Consider the following 20,094-nt stretch of genomic DNA (forward strand, 5'->3'; position numbering starts at 1 on the left):
CTAGACTGAAGAGACTCTCTGGCACTTCTGTTTATATCTGTCAGCCAAGGCTCCCTGACTGACCCAGGTTAACACTCAATCAAGGATTTCATAGTCAATGAGATCTATTGGTCCTCAAAACACATTGTTTATTCCTGAAAGAAAAAGGATGAACTTGAAGGAGATGAGCCAACAGGACTACAGGGATTCAGCAGGGCAATGGGACTGACTCCATTTGTCCCCATGGGGCTAGAATGACTTAGAAGGGCCAAATAGTTTCATCTGCGCCATCAACAGCTGTCCAGTTGAATGCATTATTGGCATTTAATGCAATGGACTTTCCTGAAAAGAATTGAAGCAGGAATTGAGTCATTTCAGATTTGAAATGTTAACTCTGATTTTTCTCTCCACAGATGCTGCAAGACCTGCTGCGTTTCTCCAGCAATTTTGTTTCATTGAATTGGCCCTTGAGACCCTGATTGAAGCGTTCTCTGTTGGTGTGAGAAACCTTACCAGATTAGCTCGACTTTAAAATCAAACTACCGTGGATGCTGGAAATCTGAAACATACACAAAAAAACTGAAAGTGCTAAATAAACTCAACAGATCTGACAGAATCTATGGAGAAAGAAAGTTAACATTTCGGGATCAATACGACTCTTCTACAGACTGTAGTTAGATTGGTACAGAGGTCAAATAATTTGGCATTATCAGCGCAACATTTCTGACAATGATTAACTTGTATATTCATTAATTATCTTCTAAATTGATGGCAAAACTCAACTGATTTCAATTTGAAAATTAACTATTTGTTTTTAGTCACAGTTAATTGCAACATCATAAAATGATTAAGAAACTTGACTGTGCTGAGTGCCTTAAATTTTCTTAAGAGCCGTATAAAATTCTTGCTTTTCTTTCCAGGTGAGTGAGTTAGGTGAGATGATATTTACTGTGCCTTCCAACCATTAGCTGTCTCTTGCAGACAAAGATTACTCTATTCCCTTCTCAGGGTGAGTCTGTAGGTGGCTGTACTAACAATGTGGCTGCCGCAGAGTGTGTTACACTTGAGACAGAAGGTGGTCATGGGTAAGGGGGCTGTGGTAGCACTGCTTTTGCCCGGCTTCCAATTTTTCCCAACAGCAAATCTCAAGGCACTTGATACCTTCCTGGATGCTCCTCTTCCACTTTGGACAGTCTTGGCCCAGTGATTCCCAGGTGTCTGTGGGAATGCTGCACTTCGCAGTGAGGACTAGAGGGTGTCCCGGAAGTGCTTCCTCTGTTCAGTATCCGAGGACAACAACATCAGATCCGACACCAAGCTCCTGATTTAGAGGGTTATGATGGTTCCCGCCCTCCTGTACAGCTCTGAGACAGCAGACACCTCAAGGCACTGGAGCAGTCCCACCAACACTACCTGCGCAAGATCCTGTGAATCCACTGGGAAGAAAGAAGCACCAACACCAACGTCCTTGACCAGGCCAACATCCTCAGCATCAGAGAATTGACCCCACCCCATCCCCCTTGATCAGTTGCAACGGGCTGGGCACATTGTTCCTGTGACCGACAAGAGGCTCCCCAAGCAGGTGTTCTACTCCCAGCTCCGAAACAGTAGGCACCACTACCAGACTAGGGCCAAATATATTTTCTTAATGGGTTTAAACGTCAATGTGGATGTTGATCCAACATGGAGGAGACAAATAACTACAATGATCGACCCAGTGGGAAAGGGACAGTTTTAAGACATTTTCTCATCAGCCTGTTCAGAATTGCCCTCAGGAATAGGTGGGGTTTGAACTTAAAACCTCCTGGCTCAGAGGCAGGGACACCATCACTGCCCCTCAAGAGTCCCAGGGTAATGCTCAGCCCCACCAGTCTTCATTTGATTCTAGGCTGCCAGGGTTGAAGGTCATTCTGCAATGCAAAAGCAACATTTTCAAAAGTGAAGGCTTGGCCATCCAGAGGGTTATGTTCCCTCACAACGCAAACAGCTTCTCCTTCTCACTGTCTCTCAAGAGCAGACAAATAGACCATAGAACACAGCACAGTACACGCCCTTTGGCCCTTAATGTTGTGCTGACCTTTTATCCTATTCTAAGATCAAAGGAACCTACATACCCTTCATTGTACTATTATCCATGTGCCTATCCAAGAGTCGCTTAAATGTCCCTAATGTATTTGACTCTACTACCACTGCTGGCAGTGCATTCCACACACCCACCACTCTCTGTGTAAAGAACAGACCTCTGACATCTTCCCTAAACCTTCCTCCAATCACTTTAAAATTATGTCCCCTTGTAATAGCCATTTCTGCCCTGGGGAAAAGAAATCTCTGACTATCCACTCTATCTATATCTCTCATCATCCCTGTACACCTCTACCAAGTCACCTCTCACCCTTCTTCACTCCAATGAGAAAAGCCTTAGCTCCCTCAACCTTTCTTCATAAGACACAAAGCAATAGAAACAAACCGCCACTGAGGAATGTGGAGTTCTGAAACAACAACAGGGAACGCTGGAGAAACGTGGCAGGCCTGGCAGCCTCTGTGGAGAGAGAAAACCAGAGTTAATGTTTCCGCTTCAGCATGACTCATCTTCAGAACTGCTCAAAACGTCAACACTATTTCAGTCTCCAGTGATGCTGCCAGACCTGCCAAGATTCTCCAGCGTTCCCTATTTTTCCCTGGCACTGTTTTTGTCACTGCTGTGAAGTGGCCATATATCAGTGTGATGCAACTCCCAAGGAAACTGCCCTCTGTGGGTGTGAGCAACTCAACCAGATCCTCCTGCCTTCTGGAAGTCTTTCCACAGGGTGTCTGGAAATGTACTGCCGCACCTTTGGGGCAAAGGGAACACAATCTGTGCCAAGTGCTTGGCAAAGTGGCAGATTTAGGGAACGGGCAAAGCTAAGTTCAGTTTGAACTCATCCAGCGCCTTCTGTATCGGTTTCAGAAAGCCGGAACATTTTACAAAGGGTCAGGAAACCGATGAGAAACTGGGGCTGTCCCAGAACAAAGCTGCTCTCTCTCATCATATTTGACAAGGTGCTCTTTGTTTTCCTGCCAACAGAACCAATTTGCTTAAAAATTTTGCACCATCTTGTTTTGCTGCCTTGCTATGGCATTCCTACATAATGCGATGTTGTACAATCTGGAGAACAATAGATGGAACATGTGGTATTATTTCCCTTCTGATTCAGCCAAATTCGTGCTCTAATCACTGAATTGAAGTTCCGAGTCACAGAGTGAACACTGTTAGGGGAGGCAGTAAATCCAGAGACCTCTACCACCATGTTAATGTTCTTGGCATTGATCCAACCGTGGGCTGATGGTGGCATTTGAATGCATATGCACACAAAGGAATTAGGAATAAAGAAGCTAATGATGACCGTGCTGGGGAAAATCCCATCTGGTTCACTAACTTCCTGTAGGGAAGGAAACTGTCATCCTGACCCAGTCATGTGACTCCAGCCCGACTGCTATGTGGTTGACTCTGAACTGCCCTCTGGGCATTTTGGGATGGGTAATAAATACAAATCCAAACAAAAACGTCGTGAATGAATAGTAAAATCCTGGCCCTCCCTACCTGTGGATGTAGCTTGACCCCACGGAATTAAGACATCTCAGTGCTACCTTCTCAATGGTAATTACAGATAGACAATAACTCCTGGATCAACCCAAATAAAAAAACAACAAGGTGAGAGAATGTTGCTTTAGCAGATGTCCATGGCCATTCCTCATTAGAAATAGGAATCAGTTTAAACTGAGCTTCTCTGTTTACTGTAGCCCCCAATAACAATTGAGAATGACTTTCTTCCCAGAGTACTATCCAGGACTGAGCTGCAGAACAGTCCCTTAAGAATACCCCCTCGCTGTCAGTGCTCCATGGGATTTGAAGAGGAATACAGACCAAAAAGGCAGCTTGTTTTACCCAAAATAAGAGTAAAAATGTTTCAAAGTAACTGCAGCCTGCATTTAAGAAGCACCTCTCGTGCAACAAAGCATCCAGTGATGCTTCACAGGGGCGTTACAGATCGAGGTTCAACAACAAACAGAGCAGATGGCTAACAGCTTATTCAAAGAGTGGACGTAAACAAGTGGTGGGGAGGGCAGAGAGGTTTAGAGATGGAATTCCAGATGGGACTCAGACAACTCAGTGAAGGAAATTAAATTGGGCTTTTGGGGAAGCTGGGCGAATGAATGAGTGGAGCTAATCGTAAGTAAGGACTCGAGCAGCAGAGTTTTTGGTAACCTTACGTTGATAGAGGAGTGAATCTGAGAGTCCAGTCACCAGGATGTTAGAGCAGTTAGGTCTGGAGGTAACAAAGGTTTGGGGACGTTGTTTGTGGCCAAGGAGACGAGGTGGGACAGAGCAGGGTCTGGTACATGAAGATACATCAGGCCTTGGTCACTAGAGTTATAGGATGCGTGGGTCATGGGCTGAGGGCTGGGGGAGCAGCAGGATGTGTGTCTTGTGTCCCTTCCCTGGGGCCGAGTCAGGCGATGTTACACAGACCGATATATGTGACTGAAGGTTTGGTGGGAAGACTGACCCCAATGCGAACTTTCTGATTAGCAGCCGACAGTTAGAGTTAGAATCAGCAGCTGAAAGATTGCATTCTACTGTCCATCCCTGTTTTTGTTCTCAGCAGCAATAAATCTGCTCCGAGGCATCTCCTTTGTTTCTTTGTTCTTTTTCTTGCCTGCATTGTGTGAAAACGTTGCCATTCAAGTCCCTTGTAAATCTTTCCCCTTTCACTCTAATCCCATGCCCTCCAGTTCTGGACTAGCTGCTGGAAGAGCTCAGCAGGTCTGGCAACATCTGTAGAGAGAAATCAGAGTTAACATTTTGGGTCCAGTGACCCTTCCTTAGAGCAATTCTGATTTCTCTCCAAAGGTGCTGCCAGACCTGCTGAGCTTTGACAGCAATTTCTGTTTTTGTGTCAGTGTTAACAACTGCCTGATCATACTCCTGTGAACCATCTTGTGACATTTTACTGAAACAAACCTGTCCAGTAAATTTAACTTTTTGTGTCTCTGAAAGTGAAGCATCAAAATTAAATGGAAATGATAAGGTTCTGCCAAAAGGCACTGTAAATATTACACTGAGGTTGATTTTAATTATAGCTTTTAACCAGTATGTTGAATAAATCAGATTTTGGAATTGGATATTTGTTTTCAGTGAAACTGTAACCCAGTAGTTTCTGCACACTATTGTCATGTGTGCAGTTTAGTGTTAAGATGTTTAATTAACACAGGGCATTAAAAATTATTGGAGGTGATTTCAGTTTCCATGATTAGTGCAAGTTTAGGTCATAGTAAAAGAGCAGTCAATGGGTCCAGTTTCCTCCGATTACAAGAAAGCAATTTTTTTTATTCACAACCTACGCTGGCTAGCTAGCATTTATTGCCTGTTCCTAATTGCCCTTCAGAAAGTGGTGTTGAGATGACCTCCTGAACCATTACAATCCACGTGCAGCAGATATGTGACAGTAGGGAGGGAGTTTCAGAATCATGACCCTGCGACAGTGAAGGAACAGCAATACGATTCCAAGTCAGCATGATGAGCGGCTTGGAGGGGAGTTTGCAATTGGCAGTGTTCCCACGTCCATCTGCTGCCCTTGTCCTTCTAGATGGAAATGGTCGTGGGTTTGGAAGGTAACGTCTAACGTGCTGTGGTGAATTTCTGCAGCGCATCTTGTAGATTGCACACACGGCCATTACTGAACGTCGGTGGTAGAGGGAGTGGATGCTTGTGGATGTAGTGCCAATCAAGCAGGCTGCTTTGTCGTGGATGGTGTCAAGCTTCTTGACTGTTGTTGAAGCTGCCCCCATCCAGGCAATGGGGAGTATTCCATCACACTCCTGACTGGTGCCTTGTAGATAATGGAATCCAAGGTAGACAAGCAGGAGGCTGGAAGAACACAGCAAGGCAGGCAGCATCAGGAGGTGGAGAAGTCAACATTTTGGGTATAACTATGCCTGAAATGTTGACTTCCAACCTCCTGATGCTGCCTGGCTTGCCTGTTCTTCCAGCCTCCTGCTTGTCTAGCTTGTAGATATTGGACATGATTTAAGGAGTCAGGAGGTGAGTTACATGATGCAAGGTCTCTAGCCTCTGACTTGCTCTCACTGTTTAAGATAGACTGCTGAATCATGATGAGTCAGTCTTGCCCAACTGATGGAAAAGAAGATCTTGCAATTATTTAGCGCTTGTCACGATTGTAAGATGTTCTAAAGTACTCCGCAGTCAATAACGCACTTTTGAAATGCAGCTGCAGTGGTCATGTAGGGGACAATAGCCACAAATTTGCAAGAAACCATAGCAATGCGCTAATGACTGTATAAATTATTTCAGTGGTGTTGGTTGGGTCATACTTAATAGTCAGGACACCATAGATGAGAGCCTTATGTCTTTTGAATACATGCAATGTGATCTTCTAAATTCACCTGAATGGAAGCAAAGTTCTCAGTTTAATGTCCATTCTGATAGGGACAGCACCAGATCCTGTTGGTGCTGTGCTGAAGTAGCAGCCTTGCCTACCTGCTCACATTTCTGAAGTAGAACTCAAACTCACAATTTTCTGACTCAGTGGTGAGCGAGCTAAGAGTGGATAATTTATAGACTGATTTCACCATCATGGCATGAATGAAATTATTGCTTTCAAATTCACAGTGCAGGTGAAGTATCTTAAAATTTGGAATGTGCTATTTTTAAATTAGAAAGAACCAGATTGAGTATAAGAAGTGCCAGAGGATCTTCTTTGCACGTGATATTTCATCACATTAATTAATGCCCACAGGTTGGAACATGAAGCGTCAAACCAGCAGAACCTTTCATTAGATGTCAATGCAATGTTTGGGTTCTCTGTTACAGAATTGCCCTGGAGTCCTCAGAAATTAAAGTTTAATCACCAGACCACTGCTGCGTGCAACACAGGAGACAATCTGCACTGCGTGGTCTTTTTATAAGACATTTCCTTTGAGCAGCTAGTATTGAGCTTCTTGAGTGTCGTTGGAGCTGCACTCATCCAGGGAAGTGGGGAGCATTCCACCGCACTCCTGACTTGTGCCTTGTAGATGGTGGTTAGTGTTTGAGGAGACAGGGTACCAACTACTAGCGGCACGCTGGCTGAGTGGTTAGCACTGCTGCCTCACAGCGCCAGGGACCTGGGGTTGATTCCAGTGTCGGGTAACTGTTTCCATGGAATGTTGCACATTCTCCCCGTGTCTGCGTGGGTTTCCACTGGGTGCTCCGGTTTCCTCCCACAATCCAAAGATGTGCAGGTCAGGTGAATTGGCCATGGTAAACTGCCCATAGTGTTAAGTGCATTGCGTAGGGGAATGGATCTGGATGGTTACTTTTGGGAGGGTCAGTGTGGACTTGTTGGGCCAAAGGAACTGCTTCCAAACTGCAGGGAATCTAATCTAATCTACTTTGTCCCAGAAATCCCAGCGCCTGACCTCCTCTTACAGTCACACCATTTATGTGGCAGGTTTGTTGAGTCTCTGGTCAGGAGTGATCTCAGGTTATTGATGATGGAGAATTTGGTGCTGATGTGAATGACAAGGGGTGGCGGTGAACTTTCTCTTCCTGATTATAGTCACTGCCCAGTATCTATGTGGCAGCAAGGCTACGTGTCACTTATCAGCCCAGACCTAGATATTACCCAGGACCTTCTGAAGGGATCCAGCTAGGTACGGGGCAGCTTCATGATCTGAGAAGCTGGAAATGGCTGTGAAACGTCAGCAAGTGACCTCAATACTGACATGATTTCAACATAAAGGGTTCGTTATTCCAAATCGGACAACGCGTAACTTGAACACACTGATTACTTGCTCCCCTGTACATTGTGGGACTCAAACCTTTAACCCTGTTTCCCTCAATTCCTCCAGTATTGTCCATTTCATTTTGCACTCAAACCTATTTGACTGGGCCTTCTTTGGCCATTAACCCCTGGAATAGTAATTGAACCAAGAATACTCTGTCTGCAATATAGCAGCGAACCCTTTGTCAGGCACACACCCGTCCACTAATTGCAAGACTGACCAGAGACCATTTTGCAGAGTAAGCGACATCAGTATATTAAAGTGAGCGCCCACTTTTGAAATGAAGAATTTGTCATTCATCACACATAGCTTTTGGTAGTGATAATGACTGGAGTTTGGTTAAGTGGGGTTTATTGTAGATTGAATGAGAAAGGACAATTATACAGATCAGCCTAAGCTGATCAAAACTATTCATCCTGAAGGGCTGATCATGTTTGAAGGGATGTTATCCTACTCCCCTCTATTTGTTTGCACAGAACAGTATACAGAGCCAAGCTACCTTGGAGGCTTATAGCAAGATTGGCATTGTCCTGTCTCTAGGCTAGAAGCTCTGGGTTCAAGTCCCAGTATAGGACTTGATGGCCAAGGAAGTGATGCTCAAACAGATTTGAGTATCAATGAAAACAGAAACTGCTGGAGAAACTCCATAATAGTTGGGTGTTTGTTTTTGACCAGTGTAAGCTTGGTAGTCTGAAGAAAAACTGAAAGAATTGTGCATGCTGTAAAATAAGAGACAAAAATGGACATGACTGGAAAAAACTCAGCACGTCACTTGACCAGAAACGTTAATTCTGATTTCTCTACCCAGATGCTGCTGGACACTGTGAAGGGCCTTGTTCTGTAGGCCTCAGTGACTGCAAGATGATGTGGTTTATATTTTATGAGTGGGGCCTATCTTTCTTTCGATAGGCTGGGAATCCGCACTGCAACCATGTCCTCCACAATTTATAATAGTATTGAAATTTGTTCTTTATGTTTCAATTTATTATTTGACACGATAAGACTCAGAGACGTTCTTATTGCGCACGGTCAGTGGGGTAATCATGTGCCATTGCCATAACTGAGCAATCACCTGATGTTACTACAAGAGCAACTTCTATTTATGAGAGAAAATGGCTGCTTGTACAGCACCTTTCACAACCACTGTTTACCCCAAACTGCTGTAAGGTCAAATGAAGTGTTCTTTAAAAATGTTGTAAGGTAGGAAATACAGCAGCCAAGTTTTTACACAGCAGGGTCTCACAGACAGTAATCTGCTAATATGTTTCACTTGAGGAATAAATATTGGCCAGAAGACCAGGTGTAACTCCTCTGCTTCTCTATGCAACAGTGCTTTTCCATTGTATATCTCAACACTGGGGGGCAGATGGGGTCCTCAAGTTTCTGCAAGGTGTCACCTCGGACAGTGCAGCACTCCCTCATTAATGCGCTGAAGTCCAGGAACGGGATCTGAACTCACAACCTTCAGGAGAGAGTGTGTTATAGACTGAGTCGCAGATGACAGGTGGTATATAGGACCTTGAATGTCCCAGAATGCTTCATAGGAACACTACCAAACATTGAAACAAAGCTACACAAAGAAATATGAAAACAGATCAACAAAATTAAAGCCAAAGAGATAGGTTTTGAACAAGATATAAAAGGCAGAGTGAGAGTTAGGGAGGGGAAAAGGGAGGGGGTGCAGAAAGAATGACAACACATTTTCATTTGAACTCATTGCACAATAATCGTTAACTGAAACTGGGATGAAATAATCTCCTCCACTGCCCTAAGGGATCATGGTAAAATAAAAACAAAATTGGGCACATATTTGGAGACTTTACATCATTTTGCTGCTGGGCTTTGACAACTTGACTTAGTCCTGCATCATGAAAGCTAAATCCCTGGTAAAATGCAGCCAGAGTAAAAGCTGGCTTTTAATATATTGAATTGATGTGTGTGTGTGTGTGTGTGTGTGTGTGTGTGTGTGTGTGTGTGTGTGTGTGTGTGTGTGTGTGTGTGTGTTTATTTGTGTGTGTGTGTTTATTTGTTTGTGTGTGTGCGCGTGTGTGTGTGTGTGTGTTGGGACATATCAAAACACAAGTAATACAAACCAAGTTGAATTGCATCTATAAAATGTAATCCTAAATCATTTAATTGCTTCAGTTTCACTCTTGTTATGATTTGATAGACCTGCTCATGTGTGTGTTTGTTCATTATAAGCTGTGTAATTGAACCTAATCATGGGTATGTTAGGAAGAGGTGTGGATCACACATATTAGTCAATGACAAAGGAAGGCTGGATGCTGCTACTAGGCTAGTCATGGGTTCTTGTACAATAATTTAGGACCCTATACATGATGCCCTCTACAGGGGTTCTGTGCCCTGTGTGAATGGGGCAAGTAACTTTCTCAGTTGCTGGCATTTTGGATATCATAGAATCCCTACAGTGTGGGAGTAGGCCATTCAGCCCATTGAGTCCACTCTAATCCTCTGAAGAGTATCCCATCCCCGCATTTCCCAAGTCTAATCCACCTAAGCCTGTGCATCTGCGAACACTATGGGCAATTTCCCACAGCCAATCCGGCTAATCTTCACATCTTTGGATTGTGGGAGGAAACCAGAGCACCCAGGGGAAACCAACACAGACACAGGGAGAATGTGCAAACTCCACCCAGACAGTCACCCGGGGCTGGAATCAAACCCGGGTCTCTGGTGCTGTGAGGCAGGAGTGCTAACCACTGAGTCACCCAGATAGGTGAAAGATAAATCTGTTATCTTTGCATTCGAGGGCTGAATTTCACCCAGTGATTGAATCATAAAGTAACGGCATATGTCACGCAAAAGGCAGGAAATTTGGCTTCCACGTTTTTGTGTCAGCCCTTTTCCTTCCAGCAGGTGCTCCCATTGATGGGAATTATGAGGGTGGGTGGTTGGGTTCAGGAGAAGATCTGTGAGTGTTGGGGAATAGGGCAAGATGTATCTGTGATGGTCATTGGTGTCTTGAAGCTCGTGATCCCCAAATGTCACCAGCAATTGGTGTTCAGAATCCCACTTTGGGTTCTCTGATTTGACATATGGCCTTAAAAGGCTCTGTTTCCATGAATTTGTGACATAAGCTAAACTCTAAGACTTTAAGCAGGGCAGTGAATTTTAATTGCATTGCCTGCTCCAATTATCGCAGTCCGACCAATCAGATGATTGATTCTCAACAATATTTCCTTGAAGAAATTCCAATATTTTTATTCTAAACAAACAAAATATATAGAGGATTATTTTGTTGCAATGTAACTGTGACCTTTCTCCTGGTCTGCTTGAAGGAGATTAGTCTTCAATGAATCATAAAGTCATAGAGTCCTACAGCACAGAGACAGGCCCTTTGACTCAAACTGCTCCATGCTAACCAAAATGTCCATCCACGCTATCCCTGCACTTGGCCCATATACTTCTAAACCTTTCCTATCCATGTATTTGTCCAAATGCCTATTAAATGTTGTTAATGTACCCATCTCATCCATTTCTGCTGGCAGCTCATTCCATATGTGTACCACCCTCTGTGTAAAAAGGTTGTCCCTCAGGTTCCCTTTTGTTCTTTCCCCTCTAACCTTAAACTGATATCCTGGGGAAAAGTACTGAGTGCATTCACGCTATCTATGTCTGTCATGATCTTATATACTTCTATCAGGTTCCCCCCTCAGTCTCCTACATTCTAAAGAAAAATGTCCTATCTTGTCCAACCTCTGCCTATAACTCTGACCATTGAGACCTGGCAACATCCTTGTAGATTTCTTCTCCACTCAGTCCACTTTAATAACATCCTTCCTATAACAAGGTGTCTAAAACTCAATACAATACTCCAAGTGTAGCCTCACCAATGTCCTATACAGCTACAACAGAACTTCCCAACTTCTATACTCAATGCCCTGACTGATGAAGACCAGTGTGCCAAAAGCCTTCTTCACTTCCTTGTCTACCTGGGACTCCACTTTCAGAGAACTGTGCACGTGAACTGCAAGGTCCCCCTGTTCCACTCCACTCCTTAAGGCCCGACCATTCACCATGAAGCTCCTATCTTGATTTGACTTTCCAAAATGCAGCACCTCACACTTACCAATATTAAACTCCATTTGCCATTTCCTGACCCACTTCCACAACTGATCGAGGCCCTGCTGCAGTTTCTGATACCCTTACTCACTATCCATGAGAACGCCTATATTAGTGTCATTGGCAAGCTTACTAATCATGCCTTGTATATCCCCATCCAAATCATTGATATCGATAACAACGGGCCCAGCACTGACCCCTGAGGTACTCCACCAGTCACAGGCCTTCATTCTGACAAGCATCCTTCCAATATTACTGTCTACCTCCTCCCATCAAACCAATTCTGTATACAGTTTGCCTGCTCGCCCTGGATTCCATGCGATCTAACCTTCCAGAGCAACCTACCATGTGGAATCTGAACGAAGGCCTTAATAAAATCTATATAGACTATGTCAATTGCTCTGTCCTCGTCAACCTTCCTGGTCACTTCATCGAAGAACTCTAACAAATGTGGGAGGTATGATCTCCCATGCATACAGCAATGCTGACTATTCCTCATCAAACACTGTCTTTCCAAATGTGTGCATATCTGATCTCTCAGAATCTTCTCAAATAACTTACCCACCTCAGATGTTAAGTTTCCTGGTCTATAGTTCTCAGGTATTTCTTTGCAGCCCTTCTTGAACAACGGCACAACATTCGCTTCCCTCCAGTCTTCCAGGACCCAGCCTGTGGCTAATGATGATGCAAAAATATCAGCCTAGGGCCCCTGCAATTTCTTCTCTCACATGTTGCAGTATTCTTGGATATATCTGGTCAGGACCAGGAAATTTATCCACCTTCATACATCCTAGTACATCCAAAACCTCTTCTACCATGATATGGATTGTCCCCAAGATAACTTCCCCAAGTTCCCAAGTCTTCATTCTTTCTCCATGATAAACACAGAGGAGAAATATTCATTGAGGACCTCGTCCATCTCCTGCAGTTCTGCACATATGCCTACTTTCATCCTTGACTTGTTGTTATGCTAGATTCCTTCAAAACATTCCAAGGGTTGGAGAATTTGAGCTATAGGGAGAGGCTGAACAGGCTGGGGCTGTTTTCCCTGGAGCGTTGGAGGCTGAGGGGTGGGTGACCTTACAGAGATTTACAAAAGTATGAGGGGCATGGATAGGGTTAATAGGCAAAGTCTTTTCCCTGGGGTCGGGGAGTGCAGAACTAGAGGGCATAGGTTTAGGGTGAGAGGGGAAAGATATAAAAGAGACCTAAGAGGTAACTTTTTCACGCAGAGGGTGGTACGTGTATGGAATCAGCTTCCAGAGGATGTGGTGGAGGCTGGTACAATTACAACATTTAAGAGGCATTTGGATGGGTATATGAATAGGAAGGGTTTGGAGGGATATGGGCCGGGTGCTGGCAGGTGGGACTAGATTGAGTTGGGATATCTGGTAGGCATGGACGGATTGGACCGAAGGGCCTGTTTCCATGCTGTACATCTCTATGACTCTAAGAAAGTAGCCCAGACCCTAATTTTGCTAGTTGCTTTAAGCAGTGTAATGTGAATATTCCAGAAAGGGTGCAGCTGGTCAAACCACTTAGTTTTAAACAAAACAGGATTTACTTACAAGATTAACGGATGAAACACAAACAAAAGAGAACAGAATACTGAATAACTTAATCTATCCGAAAACCCCACAGATCTTTTTAACTTAATGATGCTGTTCCTAATGCTTGTCGCAATCCCCATAAACACCTCCTGGCACAAAAAGGTCAAATCAAACACAGGGACTTACAGGAGAGAAGTCAGAGAGAGAGAGGAGGATCAGCATGGACCTGCTTCTTTGGGTCCAACTGCTTTAAAACTGCCTGACTGCTTTTAGTGACTACCCAGATCAAAACCAAACCAGGGAAGAGCTGAGCTGGGAGAACAGGTCGCTCCCCTTTCATTGTACAAGTGATTTTTTTTTAAACTTGAAAGCCTTTTGACTGAGACAGCATCTGTTAGCTGAAATCAAATTGGCCCTAAAACCCTTCAAACGTTGACTTTTCAGAATCTGTGTCTTTTAGCACCTCTCTGAAAACAAAAGGCCAGGGACACCAATAACCTTGTTAAGGGAGCAACATCAACACAAGGGTCCTATTATCTCTCTTTAGTTATTCTTTTTCCTTTGATATACTTAAAGAACCTCTTGAAATGCTTCCAGGACGAACCTATTGAAAGTGCATTAACTCGCACCTGCACAGTGGAAAATGGAACTGCACTTTTTTATCTTTGAACATATGGACAATCTGCTTTGAAACAAAATTCCGTTGAGAGGTCAGGTGGTCTCCTATTGTCTGGCAATGTACATGGAACTACAGCAGAGAATGCGGGGTGGATTTGGCTGTTCCTCCTGTCTGTCTCGGTGGTGGGTAAAGCTGAAGTGGGTCCAACCCGGGCACTCCAGTGGTCCAGGTTTTTCTTGAGGCTTCAGCAGCGTCTTCATGATGACATGGTTGGTCTGGCCTGGGAATCCTCTTGGCAGCATTGGTGGCTATTTTCACCAGCATTGGTCTGGATCTCTTTGTGGTGACTTTAGACATTCTGTGACTCCATGTGGCGTTTTCTTCAGCATTGTGGAGGGTCTGGCCTTGGATTCCAACAGCATGGGGGAGCAGTTGAGTCCTTGAACCCAGAGCTGTGAAATAGACTAAGTCGATGTTGTCTTATATCCTCTTTCTTTTAATATTTTTCCCTCATTATGTTGTGGTGTTATTCTGAAATTTTCATCACTTTATTTTTCCAGTTTATGAGAATGATTTTGTACTTACATATTTCTGAAATGTTGGACTGCATTGGTTTTATTTTTCTAATTGCTTTTCCTAAGAATATGCACTCAAGTATGTGTACCTTCATATCATAGATGGTGCTGTACGTGGTGACATGTAAATGTTTCACTGTACTCAATTTGACTACGTGTGACAATAAAGTTAATTCTAATTCAATTCAATTCAAGGCTAGATGTTGCTTGCTTAGTCTGGTCAGTGTATTAAACTGTAATGTTTCAGAACATTTCCTAGAGAAGAAACCAAAAGGCAAAGATCTTTTCTGTGAAGTGCCTGCTTTCATTGCAACAACTATGGAAGCCGAGTGCACAGTTTTTGGCTGCAAAATGGAACTCCACAGAATGGGTGCTAGAAGAACACAAGGGAATGCAAATGGATGAAACTCAAACACTGTGCTCATGACATCAAAGCTTATACTCCACAACCACCTGTTGAAGGAGCAGCGCTCCTAAAGCTAATGCTTCCAAATAAACCTGTTGGACTAAAACCTGGTGTTGTGTGATTTTTTAACTTTGAAAGACCATTTGAGTAGACAATGGAAAGAATGCCCATAAGCCAATTGATAATTGGTGTCCATGAAAACATAAGACATAAGGAACAGAAGTAGGCCATTCAGTCCGTTGAGTCTGTCCTACCATTCAATGAGATCATGGCTGATCTGATAATCCTCAACTCCAATTTTCCACTTTTACTTCATCAGCCTTGCTTCCCCAACTGACTAAAAATCCTGTTCATCTCCGCTTTGAATATGTAGGTCACCTGACAGAAACCAGATTTAATAAGGAATCTTTATTAACTCCGGTTTCGAGAGCAGCACCAGTTGAGTGCCCTTCTGACTGGGCAGACAGAGAAAAGCCAGCAAAAAAACAACCCTTCCTAACTTCACCAGAGTGCAGAGAATTGTGACTCACTTTTACCGAATAATTTACTGAACCAAACCAGATTTTCAGACTGAGGTTTGACTACAACTCTACTGGAATGAGGGCAAGAAACCTCTGGCTACAAGCAGGAAGCCCCTTCGAATCCATCATCGGATGTCTCCAACCCCTATTTCTTTGGTGAACCATCAAGGAAGTCTTCAGGATGTTAACATTTCAAGCTTCCATCTTGACAGACTCAAGTGTAACAGTGAATATTTGGACTTTTCTTATGTTTGAGTGTCTGCATGCATTTGTGAGTGGGTGCAGTTGCAAATATATTCATGCGATGAGAAGTATATTTATTATCCTTCCCATAGAGTGCTATAGCATGGAGACAAGCCCTTTGGCCCAAACTGGTCCATGCTGACCAAAATGTCCGTCTGTGCTAATCCCACTTCTCTGCACTTGGCTCATATCCTTCTTAACCTTCCCTATCCATGTATTTGCCCAAATACCTTTTAAATGTTGTTAATGTACCCGTCTCAACCACTTCTGCTAGCAGCTCATTCCATTTTACACCCTTTGTGTTAAAAAAAGTTGCCCCTCATGTTCCCTTTTACTCTTTCCCTTCTAACCTTAAACCGATGCCCTCTAATCCTCGATTCTCTTTATTCTCAAGAGAAAACCTGTGTTTTTGTCCTGTTCCTGAGAGTCCCAACGCTTAGAAGGTTAAAACGCCCTCTTTTTTAAAAAACACATATATCTGGCCAGGTAAGAGAGTAGGAGGAATTACCCTGCCCTCTTTCAATAGATGCCACAAGCAGGTTGAACAATCTCAAGGCATTTCCATCCGAATATTAATGCAAATGGCATCAGGTAAAAAGGGCATCGCCAAACCTCTTGCCACAAACAGCATGACTGGATTCAGTTTTAAACTTGATTAGAGACAAAATAACTGCAGATGCTGGAATCCAAGGTAGGTAAGTAGGAGGCTGGAAGAACACAACAAGGCAGGCAACATCAGAGGTGGAGAACTTAATGTTTCGGGTATAACACTTCTTCAGGTTCTGAGACAGGTACATTAACAACATTATACTCAAAACGTTGACTTCTCCACTTCATGGTGCTAATAGGCTTGCTGTGTTCTTACAGCCTCCTGCTTGTTTTATGTTTAGTATTAAACTAGCAAATGCTCCATTTAAAACAGGAAATTCATCTTCAATCAAAAAGAATTGGTAATCAAAACATGAAATGGAGTATAACATAAAATGTTGGGACAGTCACTAGGTCCAAACAGCATCCATAGAGATAATGTGGTTTATTGCTGGTCAGGGGAGCAACGATGGGCTAATCACGTTTCTCATTCACATGGATCTGCGAAATTGTAATAAAATTAAAAACACTTTTAGCTGCCTTTGAAAGACAAGCATGACCTCTGGTGGTTCAAACATGCAACATCAGTGAAAGTCTGATTTTATTAAGGCAGTTGTAGAGATGGAGCTCAGAATTACAGTAAAATATCTGGGAAACAATGTCCAGTCTTTCAGTACTTTTAATTTTAGTCACACAAGCAAAACAATGAAAAGACATTTTGTCATAATGAATATTTAGATCTCCAACTAAATTTCTGTGGCACATCTTCTTGATGGATTTGTACTCTCTCCCCAGGTTAAGTAACAATAATATATTTCACTCAAGTACAAATACTTAAATTTGCTGTGTTTTCACCTGAACTTCAAACCCCCAAAACCCATTTCTTTCTGACAGCAAAGGTTGTTTTTCCATCAAAATCTGTTGCTCTTGAGGGAGTGCAGCAAAGGGACTGACGTATGAGGGGGGACTGGCTAGGTTGGGATTGTTTATCCTGGAGTTCAGACAAATGAGGGAGGATCTCATCTAACAGGACTAGACGCAGGAAGGATGATCCTGGTGATGGGTATGTCCAGAATCAGGGCTCACCTTCTGAGGATTTGGGGTGGACCATTTAGGATGGAGGTGAGGAGACATTTGGTTAGATTTTTAGATTCTCTACAGGATGGAAACAGGCCCTTCGGCCCAACAAGTCCACACCGCCCCTCCGAAGAGTAACCCATTCCCCTACCCTATATTTACCCCTGACTAACGCACCTAACACTGTGGGGAATTTAGCGTGGTCAATTCAACAGACCTTCACATCTTTGGACTGTGGGAGGAAACCAGAGCACCCGGAGGAAACCCATGCAAACATGGTGAGAATGTGCAAACTCCACACAGACAGTTGGGAATCGAACCCAGGTCCCTGGTGCTGTGAGGCAGCAGTGCTAACCACTGAGCCGCCATGCAGCCCCAAAAGAGAAGTGAGTCTGTGTAATTCATTACCACAGGAAGTAGTTGATGCCAAAACATTGAATGTATTCAAGAGGCAGCTAGATTTGCACTTGGGGGTGAATGGGACCAAAGTTTACGGGGAGAAAGCAGGATTAGGCTATCGAGTTGAATGATCGGACATGATTGCGATGAGTGGCAGAGCAGGCTCGAAGGGCCGAATGGCCTCCTCCTGCTCCTTTTTTAAAACTATCTATGTAATAGCACACAGACCTTAGAGAATTTTTTAAAAATGTGTTTTTATCCTTTCTCTCTCCATTTTCTGATCCTTACAATATCCATTTCTCATTGTTTAGCTTTGAAGAAGGTGACATGGTGGAAATGTTGCTTTTTTTCCCTTAAAATCTGTCAGACTGTCACATTTTTTCCTGTATTTTCTTTTTCTGATTTACATCTGCAGCTTTTGTACTTTATTCCTTTCTGTTTTAGCTATTTCTGTCCCACGGCGTAATTATTTGATTTGAGGTTTGCTGGACGTAAAGCTGCTTATTGGACTAGTACGTTGCTTACTTAAATATTTTATCAATTGTTATGCACTACATCCAATTTCCAAGATTAGAAGTCAGTACAAAACAAACCAAAATTAGTACCTTAATTGCTTACATCAAATCTGAATGGTCATTGGCCACATCAAATGTGTCGGTCCCTTTTCTTAGTTGTTTTGTTTGGAAACTAAATGAAACTGTATTGCGAGTGTTCCATGCTTCCTGAAGAGTGCTCCAATTCCCGATTTACATCCCCATGTAAATGTAAGTGCACAAGATCCCATGGCGCTATTTCAATGAACAGATAAGTTAACCTTTGTTCTTTGGCCATTAGTTATTTCTCATTGACCATCACTAACATTTTAAAAGGTTTTAAGTGCTGTTTGAGGGATTTTGCTTTGTATACATTTCCTTCAACAGTACTTTCCAAACCTGCCACATCCACCAGCTGAAAGGGCAGGTGTAGTAGATACATGGAAACACCACCATATCTAGGTACACTTCCAGATCAGTATCATCCTGAACTGGAACTATATTGCTGGTTCTTCGCTGTTGATGGGTCAATATCCCGGAACTCCTTTCATAGCAGCATTGTGTGCACCGATGCCACACGGTTTGCAGCTTTCCATAAAGCAACTCATCACCACCTTCTCAAGGGCAGTTAGCAACGGGAAATATATGTTGCAGGATCTAGCCAATGCTGAGTACACTCTATATTAGGTTGATAAGGTGTCAGGTGAGTGTGCGGTGGGTGGGTGCAGGTAGGGTGGCATGTGGGTGTGGGCAAGTTTATGGTTAGTTCATTGTGTAATGGATACAGCACGGTGATTGTTTAGAATGAGCAGTTCAACTTCCAAGATGATTGGTTAGTGCTCTATTCCTGAGATGCTGCCTGGCCTGCTGTGCTTTGACCAGCAACACATTTGCAGCTGTGATCTCCAGCATCTGCAGACCTCATTTTTTACTAGTGAATTGAGTTGAATTGAATTTATTGTCACGTGTACTGAGGCACAGTGAAAAACTTTGTCTTGCAAGCAGTACAGGCAGATCACAGAGTTAAGTTGCACAGATATTAACTAATAGATAAACAGCAGCAAAAACAAAAACAAAGGAGTAGATCCTGTGTGATGATTGTTTCTTTTTTGATGAGTATTTTATCATGCTAATCAGCTAATGCAAGGAGTGGATCCTATGCAGTGATTGGCTATAATAAGCAGTGGACCTTGCACACAGTGTTGGTTTGTATATGATGTCGGTCATGCATGGTGAATTATTACAATAAGAAATGGATTCTGGACACTGATTGCTTAGTTTCAGGAGTGGATTGTGCATGGAAGTTGCATAGAGCAAGGGATGGATCCTATATAGTGACTCGTTAGAACATGAGGTGGATCCTGCATGGTGGTTGGTTAATACAATAGGTGGATCCTGTATGATGATTAGTGAGTACAATAGGTGAATCCTGCATGGTGGTTGGTGAGTGCAAGGGGTGGATCCTAAATGGTAATTAGTCAGTTCAATAGGTGGATCTTGCATGGTGATTGGTTAGTACAGTAGGTCAATCCTACATGGTGATTGGTAAGTGCAAGGGGCGGTCCCTGCACGGTGATTGGTTAGTACAGTAGGTCAATCCTACATGGTGATTGGTAAGTGCAAGGGGCGGTCCCTGCACGGTGATTGGTTAGTACAGTAGGTCAATCCTACATGGTGATTGGTAAGTGCAAGGGGCG

Source organism: Hemiscyllium ocellatum, chromosome 20, assembly GCF_020745735.1.
Source record: "Hemiscyllium ocellatum isolate sHemOce1 chromosome 20, sHemOce1.pat.X.cur, whole genome shotgun sequence".
Classification (NCBI taxonomy): Eukaryota; Metazoa; Chordata; class Chondrichthyes; order Orectolobiformes; family Hemiscylliidae; genus Hemiscyllium; species Hemiscyllium ocellatum.